Source organism: Geotrypetes seraphini, chromosome 3, assembly GCF_902459505.1.
Source record: "Geotrypetes seraphini chromosome 3, aGeoSer1.1, whole genome shotgun sequence".
Taxonomy (NCBI): Eukaryota; Metazoa; Chordata; class Amphibia; order Gymnophiona; family Dermophiidae; genus Geotrypetes; species Geotrypetes seraphini.
Window position 1 is genome coordinate 41,857,940 of NC_047086.1, and position 12,794 is coordinate 41,870,733.

The following is a 12,794-nucleotide window of genomic DNA, read 5'->3' on the forward strand; positions in this document are numbered from 1 at the left end:
AATACAAAAGACCCCATGGGTGGATGCCCATCACAATTGACATTTTGAGATAATACCCCTCCCCAGACAAACACACACCAGCCAGCCCCAAGCCCACACCACAAACCACAACAGCCACACCACTCTCAATCCGCCCAACAACCTGAAGACACCCTCCCGCGCACACACCCCCACACCCCCACAGATGCAGCTACTCCAGGAAACAAAGCGAGAAAACAGAAGGTAAATCCTCCCCTTGACTTCTTTCTTTCTTTCTCCTTTTCCTTTTCTTGGGGGGGCTGTTGTTCTTGTTCTTTTTTCTTTTTTTAAACTTATTTTTCACATAGTTTTTCTAATTAGAAGGTTGTGCTCAGAGACATGGAGGAAAAAGGGGACCTAGTTCCCCAAAAAACCTCACCATCCAATCATTGCTATACCTTCAGATAAACATTGTGCAAAGCATCAAAAAATAAACATGAACTTATCTGTTAAATAATGTTCTTTGGCCTCAACGTGCCACGTTTCATTATTTCTTCAGGAAGCCAAACAGAAGTTTCAGAAAGACACAAGTCTTTCTTATGGGTGTCGTAAGCTGATGAGTGGGATTGTTTCTTTAATACTTTTTTAGCTCTAAAGAGACTGACACCCGTAGAAAAGACTTGTGTCTTTTTGAAACTTCTGTTTGGCTTCCTGAAGAAATAATGAAACGTGGCATGTCGAGGCCAAAGAACATTATTTAACAGACAAGTTCATGTTTATTTTTTGATGCTTTTCACAATAGTAATTCATTGTTTACCTGAAGGTATAGCAATGATTGGGTGTTGAGGTTTTTTGGGGAACTAGTTCCCCTTTTTCCTCCATGTCTCTGAGCACAACCTTCTAATTAGAAAAACTATATGAAAATAAGTTTAATTCATTTTTCACTTTAATAACAAAAATTTTTATTAGTGTGTTGTGTAGTTTCTCTCACCTCAGGCAGATTGCCTGGAGCCACCCCTACCAATAGAGTTTTACATACTTAAATCTAGGGCCTATCAGAGTGGGGGGAGGGGGGCCAACAGACCATTTGGCCAGGGCCTTATGTAGAAAAGAGGTCTCCATTAGGGAAAATTTGGCTAGGTGGAATTTATTTGCCCTGCTTTTGTTTGTGAATATGTCTATAACACCATAAGAGCCCATTAAACTAAACTTGTTCAAGCAAAGATCAGCAAAGTGTCTCCTTAACTTACAAAATCAAAAGAAGTCAAAATCCTAACTACACTCACTAGGCTTCATCTTCTTCGAAACTGAATAGTAACATAGTAAATGACGGCAGATAAAGACCTGAACGGTCCTTCCAGTCTACCCATCAGTGATACTCATTTTAAAAAATACATGCTTTGATAAACTTGTCTCTTCTTTGATACTTCTGGGCCGTAGACTGTAAAGTCGGTATTGTCCTAGGTTCCAAATGCTGGAGTTGCCGTCCAAGCTCACTCCAGCCTATCCAACCATTCCGTTGTTTGCAGGACATCTACCATAAAGTCTGGCCAGTAACATTCTCCTGTTCCATATTAGTGGAGTTCACACTGATGCCTACCCCAGCCCATCCTACACCAAATTACCATATATGGTCACACAGACCGTGCAGGTCTGTCCAATACCAGCCTTAGTTTATTTAATTTACATCCTTCATTTTCTAATTAGAGATTCTCTATTTTTATTACACGCTTTTTTGGATTCTATCACAGTTTTCCTCTCCACCACTTCCTTCAATATCTCCACCACTTCCCTCAATGTAAGTGTTCCCTTCCTCACAAGGTAGAAAGATGATGTACATTTGAAATGCTATCTGACAAAGAAATAAAATAACATTCAATGGTGCTCATTTTGAAAACAGAAACATTAGATTACATTAGTGTCTTTTATTCCACCAATACCTTTCGGTTCTAGGCGGATTACAAAAGAGATAATCTGGAAATACCCAGTAAAATTATAAGACAAATTATTAGATGAGGCATTAGGACCTGGGGATAGACTGAAAAGGTCAGTTAGATCATTTGCTAGATTTGACGAATTTCCTGAATAACATGGTTTTTAATTCTTTCCTGAAGGTTTTGTAGTCAGGTGTTGTGATCAGCAGGTTGGAGAGGTGGTGGACAGTTTTGCTCTTTGGGTGGCAAATAGGCCTTTATACATTTTCTTGCGTTGTATGCCTTTGATTGGGGGGTGAATAAAGAGTGCCTGTGTTCTCCTAGGTTTGGGCGCCTATGTTCCGGATTAGGTGATCATTCAGGTAGGTTGGTTCATCACCATTTAGGGTTTTGAATAGTGTGCAATAAAATCTGAAAACTACGCGTGCTTGAACAATTCTCAAAAGCGACACCCAGGAGCAGATGGACCTTTTTTCTCACCAAAACATCTAAATTGCGATTTTTGAAAAGGCAGAATTGGGACGTTTTTCACAGACTTTGCCTACATAGCAAGGGGGTATGTTGAAGGTGTGTTTTTATGTGGGATCTGAGCAGGCTTACAATCGGGACCTTTTTCAGCAATAACTAAACTAAACTAAGCCTTAGGTTTATATACCGCATCTTCTCCACTGAAGTGGAGCTCGACACGGTTTACAGAGTTTAAAAAATATGGGAAGAGAGAAGAGAAAGAATTTACAAAGCATAAAAAGAGGGGATGTAATCAGGAGAAGAGATTATTATATGCTAGAGAAAAGCCAGGTTTTCAGTTGTTTTCGGAATAGTTGGAGGGAGTCCAGGTTCCGCAGCGGGACAGTGAGGTCGTTCCAGAGGCCGGTGATTTTGGAGAGGAGGGATCTACCCAGTTTACCTGCGTGGAGGATGCCGTGTAGAGAGGGGAAGGATAGTTTATGTCTGTGGGCAGATCTGGTGGTAGTTGGTGTCGGGGCAAGGAAGGATAGAGGGAATAACGGAATAGCAAAAAAGGTCCAAGGCAAAAAAAAAAGTACATTTTATTTAGACCCTTCTCAGTCTTGAATAAATCAGAAAAAAATGCCCTAACTAGCTAGGGCAGGGGTGTCCAATGTCGGTCCTCGAGGGCCGCAATCTAGTCGGGTTTTCAGGATTTCCCCAATGAATATGCATGAGATCTATTAGCATACAATGAAAGCAGTGCATGCAAATAGACCTCATGTATATTCATTGGGGAAATCCTGAAAATCCGACTGGACTGCGGCCCTCGAGGACCGACATTGGACACCCCTGAGCTAGGGGGTCCTTTTACTAAGGCGTGCTTTTACTAAATTGATTAGCGCGTGCTAAATCGATTAGTGCACCTTGGTAAAAGGACCCCTATCTGAGCACTGTAGGGTTTAAAGCATGACCCCCTCTTAATCTCCCAGGAATCACTGACCCCCTCCCACCCTCCAAAGATATGAAAGTGACAGTAGATACCAGTATGTATGATAGATCCAGATATTATGGCCATCCCTAAGAAAACAGCAATCAAGTGGATGAAGTAGTCTACTGGGCAGTTAACAACAGTTCTCACTTTAACTCTTTCATTTCAGTACAAATATGTGAGCCCTCCTAGAACATAGAAACACTTCCGCTATCTAAATGTATGTGACTTGCAAGCCTGGAGGCTATTGTAGTGGTACAGTACGATTTATCTGTTTATGGAGGACTCACCATTCAATATATAGGGTTTACAGCAGTGGTCTCAAACCCGCGGCCCGGGGGCCTCATGCGGCCCGCCAGGTACTATTTTGAGGCCCTCGGTTTGTTTATCATAATCACAAAAGTAAAATAAAATAGTTTCTTGATCATATGTCTCTTTAGCTATAAATGACAATATTATTATTAAAGCTTAGCCAAAAGGAAAGATTTATAAACTATAAAGACTTCTACCTCATGCAAAATTGTCATTTCTGTAATAAGACATTAACGATTTTTTTCTGAGGCCCTCCAAGTACCTACACATCCAAAACGTGGCCCTGCAAAGGGTCTGAGTTTGAGACCATTGATTTAGATGGTCTTTTCATGTGGTCCACTCTACTGATCACTGACCACTAGGCTGCCCCTCTGTACTTCTAGCATGTCTGTGTAGCCAGTTCACTAGGAATGCTTGTTCCTAGGACTTGATTTCTATATTGCTGGTTTTTTTTCCAGAGATGGTATTTTTTTCAAAAATGTTACTTAAAGAGATGTACATTTTCAGCCAGAAAACATATAGCTCAAAGCCATAATCGAACCAGAAATTTAGATGTTTTTCTGGTTTGATTATTATAGCTGTGCGCTAGATGTTTAAATACTTGAAAGGTATTAATATAGAAACAAATCTTTTCCAGAGAAGGAAAAATGGTAAAACTAGAGGGCATGAATTGAGATTGTGGGGTGGCAGACTTAGGAGTGATGTTAGGAAATTCTTTTTCACGGAGAGAGTGGTGGATTCCTGGAATGCCTTCCTGAGGGAAGGGGTGGAGAGGAAAACTGTGACGGAATTTAAAAAAAAAAAAAGCGTGGGATGAACACAGAGGATCTCTAATTAGAAAATGAAGGGTATAAAACAAACCAAAGATGGCACTGAGCAATCCTGCACGGTCTGTGTCCCATATATGGTTATTTAGGATGAGCTGGGGAGGGCTTTGATTGACGTTCCAGTGGCCACTCCAGCAGTGGGAACCTAAAGACAATACCAGGCGGACTTCTATGGTCTATTGCCCAGAAATATTAAAGAAAAGACAATTTAACCATGCATGTATAATGAGTGTGACTTTTGGGTGGACTGGATGGACCGTTCAGGTCTTTATCTGTTGTCATTTACTATGTTACAGCCTAAAAAGTACAGAAAATGTCTGTTATTTCCATAAAACTTTGTTGTTGTTGTTTTTTAATTTCTCACCCGCCCTTATCCAGGGCGAGTTACGTTTTTTTTTTTTCCCCAATTATCTTTATTAATAATTGCAAAGGAACACACAACCATGAGTAGAACAAGCAGAATACAAAGCATCCAGAACAGTACGAACGTCAAATAACACCAAAGGTGTGCAATACAAAACCCCCATGGGTAAGTACCCATCACAGTTGACATTTTTAGATATCAACCCCCTCCAACCAGGCACACGCAACCTCCAAACCCACAAACATACAAAATAAAACATTTACATTTATCGTACAAACACTTCAAGGACACACTGTAGCAAATTACATATTTACATATCAAATCAAATTACAGATCACAATGCTCAATTGAGCGGAGCAAACCGGCTCACGCGGCAAGATGCTCTAGACCAGGTGTTTAGGGGTCAACTTTTGCAAGCACATAAAGACATTCACCAAGAGTTTGTAATGTATCTTATCCTTTACTTTCAGCCAATACAACCTTATAAAATATTCTGTTGCATGCTCACGTCTGTCCAATTTAAAGAGAGAGCGCACCACTGAACTTTGGGCCACCTGAAGCGCACCCAAAACGAATTCTGGTACTCCCAAGAACACCAGACTACAATAGTTGAAAACGGACAAAACCGGAAGTTGCATCAGAGGAGAAGCTTCCGCCCACACACACGCGACTGCAGGCACAGGCAGGCTTTGCCAGCTTCAGTAAGTTTCTTTTCTAAAGCGCCGCAAAGGTTAGGGGGAGGGAGATAGATTTGGCCGTAGGGAGGGAGGGAGGGGGCCACGCACGATTGGTGACCGCGCGCCTTCCCTCCCTTAACTGTGGGGACAAGGCCATTCAACGCTCCATGGGGCGGTGGATGGCCTTGCACCCGTGCTTGCGGTGAGCAATTTTTCCCCCCCACCGTTTCGGCGGGTTACCCGCGGCTACCCGCGGGTAACTGCCACCGTGTCATTCTCTAATCCTAACTATCTCAAGAAGACACTGAATGCTTGAGTGTTTGGAATGCCATTGGTAGATGACTACATCAAAGTGTATGTGTTTAGCTATTAGCAAAGTATGTTAAATTTCTGTTATTTTTCCACATAAAATGCAGATATTGAAGCTTCATTTAATAAAATACTGTTAGATATTTTGCATAAAATGTCTTTTTATCAATGTATCATCGCTGAGTGTGAAAAAATAAAAGTTATAGCTATAATACCAAGATATTTCCTCCATTAAGCAAAAATAATAGCAAATATTAAGAAAAATAGAGCTTTCTGTAATCAGTGGCTTTGAGTGACTCCAATTGGCAAAAGACTATACTTCCAGTAAGTGTGAAAGACCCGATATGGGGTGTCAGATATGACCAATAAAAGCAGAACGCTTCAACGGTCTTGAGTGACTCCAGCATGGGCTTCAACAATTTTAAAAAAATAAAAATTATTTTCTGATCAAGAACAATCAAGTTCATGGGAAAACATTAATTTGCACAGTTTTTCCAACTTTAGATTTTTCTGTCTGGGCAACCCTACTACCAAAATATTCATTTGGGACTCCATTTACTAAACTGCGGAAGAGCTTCTTACTGCGGGCTGACGAGGCAAATGCTCTGATGCGTGTTTGATTCCTATGAGTAGGCAAAAAACTAGTAAAGGAACAAGCTACTTTAAATACCTTTTTAAACGAGAGTGGCGCTCAGAATCCAAGATGGAGTAAAAAACTTCAAATTGGGGTGCAAACCCCTAAAATGCGTTTTTTATAGAATCAATCATTGCACCATTTTGAGTGAAAAGGTAATAGAAAGTGCTTATTGAAAAACACTCTTGCTTTAAATGTCCAATAAATGTCCAATAAAGTGAAAATGTTCCAACTATTATATAAGTCCAACTACATGAGTTCAAATCAGAACTTATCTTAATGGTTCAGATAGCGTTGACCCGGCGAGGTCAACGCTATCTGAACCTCGCCGGGTCAACGCTATCTGAACCATTAAGATAAGTTCTGATTTGAACTCATGTAGTTGGACTTATATAATAGTTGGAACATTTTCACTTTATTGGACATTTATTGGACATTTAAAGCAAGAGTGTTTTTCAATAAGCACTTTCTATTACCTTTTCACTCAAAATGGTGCAATGATTGATTCTATAAAAAACGCATTTTAGGGGTTTGCATCCCAATTTGAAGTTTTTTACTCCATCTTGGATTCTGAGCGCCACTCTCGTTTAAAAAGGTATTTAAAGTAGCTTGTTCCTTTACTAGTTTTTTGCCTGTTTATGGTCATTTGGGAACAAATCTCCTTTTTTTGAAATTTACCCAGTTGTGTATATTGTGATTCCTATGAGTGTCAGAGCATTTATCTCGCCGGCCCACGGAAGAAGCTCTTTTTTATTTTTGTAAACCCAGAGTTTGTTTTGGAATACTCTAGCTTTTCTCCTTGTACCACCAAACCATACTGCCAAAAATCACACACCTGTGAGCATGTCCAATAGATCTTCTCTGGAAAAGATTTGTTTGCATATTAATACCTTTCAAATATCTATATCATATCACCCCATCCCTCAAGGATATACAAATTCAATCCTCCTATATTTAGGTAAATTGGTGGTTCTGGAAGGCTCACAATTTCCACCTCAAATGTACCCAGTGGAGTGTGATTTGAACCTGGATCTCCTTGTACATAATCCACTGCACTGACCAGCAGGCTACTCCTGGGAGTTGCTTGGTGCTTTCTTCAGTATGCTAATAATACCTGGTATCCCCTTTCAGGTTCAGTTCTTAGGCAGAGTGGGAAGGGGGGCAGCATCCACTGAGGGATTAAGGAGGGGTCATAGAAACATAGAAGATGACGGCAGATAAGGGCCATAGCCCATCAAGTCTGCCCACTCTACTGACCCACCCCCAAGTCTACTATGCTAGGGATCCCACTCCTGGTGGCAGGTTCCCTTAGCTTAACCCTCTAAGGCAGGGGTGTCCAATGTCGGTCCTCGAGGGCCGCAGTCCAGTCGGATTTTCAGGATTTCCACAATGAATATACATGAGGTCTATTTGCATGCACTGCTTTCATTGTATGCTAATAGATCTCATGCATATTCATTGGGGAAATCCTGAAAACCCGACTGGATTGCGGCCCTCGAGGACTGACATTGGACACCCCTGCTCTAAGGGATCCCACATGGGCATCCCATTTGCTCTTAAATTCTTGCACGCTGTTTGCCTCGATCACCGGCACCGGGAGCTCGTTCCAAGGATCAACCACTCTCTCGGCGAAGAAATATTTCCTGGTGTCGCCATGAAATTTCCCACCCCTGAGTTTGAGCGGCTGCCCTCTTGTGGCTGAGGGTCCTTTGAGAAAGAGAATCTCTTCTTCCATCTCGATACGGCCGGTAATATACTTAAAAGTCTCGATCATGTCTCCTCTCTCCCTACGTTCCTCGAGTGAGTACAACCGCAAATTGTTCAGCCTTTCCTCGTACGATAGATCCTTGAGCCCTGAGACCATCCTGGTGGCCATCCGTTGCACCAACTCTACTCTCAGCACATCTTTTCGGTAGTGTGGCCTCCAGAATTGCACACAGTATTCCAAATGAGGTCTCACCATGGTTCTGTATAATGGCATTATGACTTCAGGCTTCCAGCTGATGAAACTCCTGCGGATGCAACCTAACAACTGTCTTGCCTTAGATGAAGCCTTCTCCACATGATCAGCAGTTTTCATGTCTGCGCTGATGATCACTCCCAAGTCCCAATGGTAGGGTTGTCATATTTTACGATTGTAAAATCCGGACACCCTAGAGTCTAGACCCACCCCAGTCCTGCCCATCTCTGCCCCAGTCTCTCCCTAACTCCCCCCCCCCTGCCTGCTTTGGTTAGCAGGAGGCAATTTGCGCATGCACGGATTGTCTCCTGCCTGATGCGATTGAGAGGAAGCTTTTCAAAACCCAGACAAAGTGCCTGGTTTTGAAAAGCCGTCCGGACTCCCGGATATGTCCTCAAAAAGGAGGACATGTCTGGGGAAATCTGGACGTTTGGTAACCTTACCCAATGGTCAGCTGGTCATTCAGAGCATCTTGTGTAAATTGGACATGATTGAAACAGGTTTAAATAAAAAAAAAAAGTACTTCTTGTTAGAGTTGGGAGTGGCACAGGGGTTAAAGCTACAGCCTCAGCACCCTGGGGTTATGGGTTCAAACCCACTCTGCTCCTTGTCACCCTGTGCAAGTCACTTAGGGCTAGATTCACCGATTAACTTCTGACCACTTAGCGACCCGATTTCCCTCCAACCCGATTCACTAACCTCTATCCTGATCATCCTCCAATCTGCGAATGCAAATGAGGGGGAACAGGATTCAAATGCAGACAGCGATTCACTAAAAAAAAAGAGGGGCACTAGCTAGGCTGACCGATCAAAAATGAGTGATTGCTGAGGATCAGTCGCTCAGGTCCTTTCCAACCGCCCTGCTCTCTGTCCCGATCCTGCTTCTCTGTAGATCTCCTGCTTCTCTGCAAGCCCCGAATATCTCCTGCCCTTCCCCGCAGTGCAAGCCCGTGGTTTTAACCCGCGGGTTTAAAGTGGGTTAAAACCACAGGCTTGGTCTGCGCATGCGTTGGGATCGCTATAGAGCGAGCCGGGCACTCGGTTGGGGGCGTGATTCCGATCGCCCTCATTTGCATGAGGACGATTCGTGAATCAGCCCCCCGGACATGGATCGGATCCCTCACGGATTGGATTAGATCTTTTCCCTTAGTGAATCTAACCCTTAATCCCCTATTACTCCAGATACATTAGATAGATTGTGGTCTTCTGGAATAGATGGGGAAAAATGCTTGAGTACCTGAATAAATTCATGTAAACCATTCTGAAGTCCCCTGGGAAAACAGTATTGAAAAAAGAATTATTGTTGAACATAAGAATATCTCTCAACTAAAATTAACCCATAAACCAACTATTATAATTCATTGTTGTTGAATTTTTACATTGGGGTAGGAAAAGCCTCATATTATAGGCCTGAACCAATTTCTAGGCCAATATCAAACCTCCATTGTTGGCATAAAAACCTCCCCATATCTTCACTCACTGAGAATATTTTTAAATATTTATTCAAAAATTAATCACAGTTCTTTAAATCTTATTACAAGATGCTAGGAATTATTAGAAACAAGTCTAAGAACATAAGAATGTTATAATGCTTCTGTATCGCTCAATGGTTTATGTTTATTTAAGATTTGATATACCGCTTCTGCATTTTACTGACCTAAGCGGTTTACAAAGTATCACACTAAAATGGTGCAACCTCGCCTTGAGTATTGCGTTCAGCTCTGATCTCCTTATCTCAAAAATGATATTGCAGCACTAGGGAAGGTTCAAAGAAGAGCAACCAAGATGATAAAGGGGAAGGAACTCCTTTCGTATGAGGAAAGACTAAAGAGTTTAGGACTCTTCAGCTTGGAAAAGAGACAGCTGAGGAGAGATACGATTGAAGTCTACAAAATCCTGAGTGGAGTAGAACGGGTACAAGTGGATCAAGTTTTTACTGCATCAATATTTACAAAGACTAGGGGACACTCGAAGTTAGAGTAATACTTTTAAAACAATAGGGGGGAAATATTTTTTTACTCAGAGAATAGTAACGTTCTGAAACGTATTGCCAGAGGATGTGGTAAGAGTGGTTAATATAGCTGGTTTTAAAAAAAGGTTTGGACATGTTTGTCAGTTTGTTAGTGGCCCCCACAATATTAGGTGGTAGGGGTTAAGTGAAAGGCGTACTGACAAACGCTGGTCCCAGATTCAGTTCCCTCACTGAAGACTCACCAGGAAGTAGAATCAAAGAGGCAAAGCCAGAGGTGATTGCATAAAGAATATATTATAGAAATAGTCTTACAGAAAAGCAATATTTATAAGCATTACAATTAAGCATTACAATTAAGTAGAGAGCAACGCAATTTCCCTGCCTTACCAAGTTCAGAAAGAAGCGTGAAGTTCTAGGGAAAGGCAGAGAGAGAGAGAAGGAAAGAACCAGAGAGCCCAGAGATAGATAGATAGATTGATAGATCAGAGAGGAGGCTTTTATACCTTGGTTGAATATAGAAACCTGTATGCCCCAGTATCTTTCTGTTTAGAACTTGCAAACTGTTTGAAACAATGGTTAATTTAATTGCTAAGGAGGGTGTGATACTTGCAAGCATGGTGATGGGATTAAGTCGCTGGCTTCTTTGTTTCTTGATCAGTTCATCTGGACCCATTGTCCTAAGCACCCTCTTAATCAGACATTAACACCTTTTAGCTAGTCATGATTCAATCAGGGATACTTAAAACCTATCAGGGATACTTAAAACTGTCTCCCTGCTCTCAGGGTCTATCTGCATTCCCATGCCAGAGTCAGATTGATATAATTTCCCATAGGCCTTCGCTGACATAAGTAATGCCAACTAAAAATACTGAATGGTAGCGACAGCTAGGCTGACATCTCCCATACTTTTTTTTTTTTTTTTTATTCTTTGAAATGAGGGCAAGCTTGTGGTACCCTTCTTTAAACAGCCAGTCTGCAATTAGCAGATGCTTCTTTTACCTCCAACATTATAGTCGCACGTCCCCTTTGCTGCAGAATCTCCAAGCTATGAAGATAAACAATTCCCATTATGAGTTCAAACCTCTGTCTTAGGTTGTATAGGCCATCATCTGGGCGGGGATCCCAGTATGCCTATATCTTACCCGTCGTTGAGCGAATGAACGGTGCATAAGGGATGCAGGAAGCTTTTTCAGGAGGTTCAGGTATAAAGGTACCAAGATGTCATGAGAGAGTATGCAAGTATGGGATATGGGATAATATTATATCTGACCCTGGTAATGGTAATGCAATAGGCCATGCCAAATTAAAACCAAATTAGAACCAATTTCATGGAGGAAAAGTCCATAGTCTGGACACGTTCATGGAGGAAAAGTCCATAGTCTGCTGTTATGACAGACAAGGGATGGTAACATAGAATGCTGCTACTGTTTGGGTTTTTGTCAGGTACTTCTGACTTGTATTGGCCTCCATGAAGACGGGATACTGGGCTGGATGGACCATTGGTCTGACCCAGTAAGGCTGTTCTCATGTTCTTATAGTATTTCAGGTTTTACTCACTTCCTATTTCAACTGAACAGCACTTATCCACCACCTTCAATCGGCAGGAATGATAAACAGGTTTTTTTCTCTCTCTATTTTCAACAAACCTATCTTAAAAAAATTGGAAGCCTTCCTTCTCCATTCTTCATATTCTGTCACAAAAACTCTTCTTCTTGCCGCTTGCTGCACTTCAAGATGACCTGCCTTCAAGGCACTACTGCCACTGCATCAGGGAACTTGAGCATCAGCTATCTCCAATCTGTGAACATTTAACAAGGCTTCCTTCAAAACTTAAGCCATCCTTTTCCATAGCCATTTTCTTCAAATATTACCAACGGAGTATCACTCATAGGGGATCTTTTTACTACGGCGCGCTAGTGCATCTTAGCGCGCGCTAAATATTCGTGCATGCTACATGATAATGCGTGGCAACACATCCACAGGATATAATGGGTGCACTAGCACAGAAATTCAAGTGGAATTGTATATTATATGAATGATTTTCTGTACACTTGTTGTAAAATTTAAAATGAATAAAGATTTATTAAAAAAAAAAAAAAAAGCACCCCATAATGTCTTTATTACTCTGCTCAGAAAAAAAATGGTGCTGACACACTTTATAAGCGCTGACAGAGAAATTACCCAATGGGAGAATGCCACATCATAGAGAACCAGAAAAAAACTAATTTTATCAATAAAAATGTTGCCACTCTATGTTGATGCTCAAACCCAAGGGTTCCACCATTTCTAATTTATAAATCCATTGTTGTTCTTTTTGTGTTAGTAGTCTTCTAAAATCCCCTCCCCCAGGACATTTCATCCAAAACTACAACCCTTAAGTCCGTACAATTGTGCTGAAATCGAATGCCA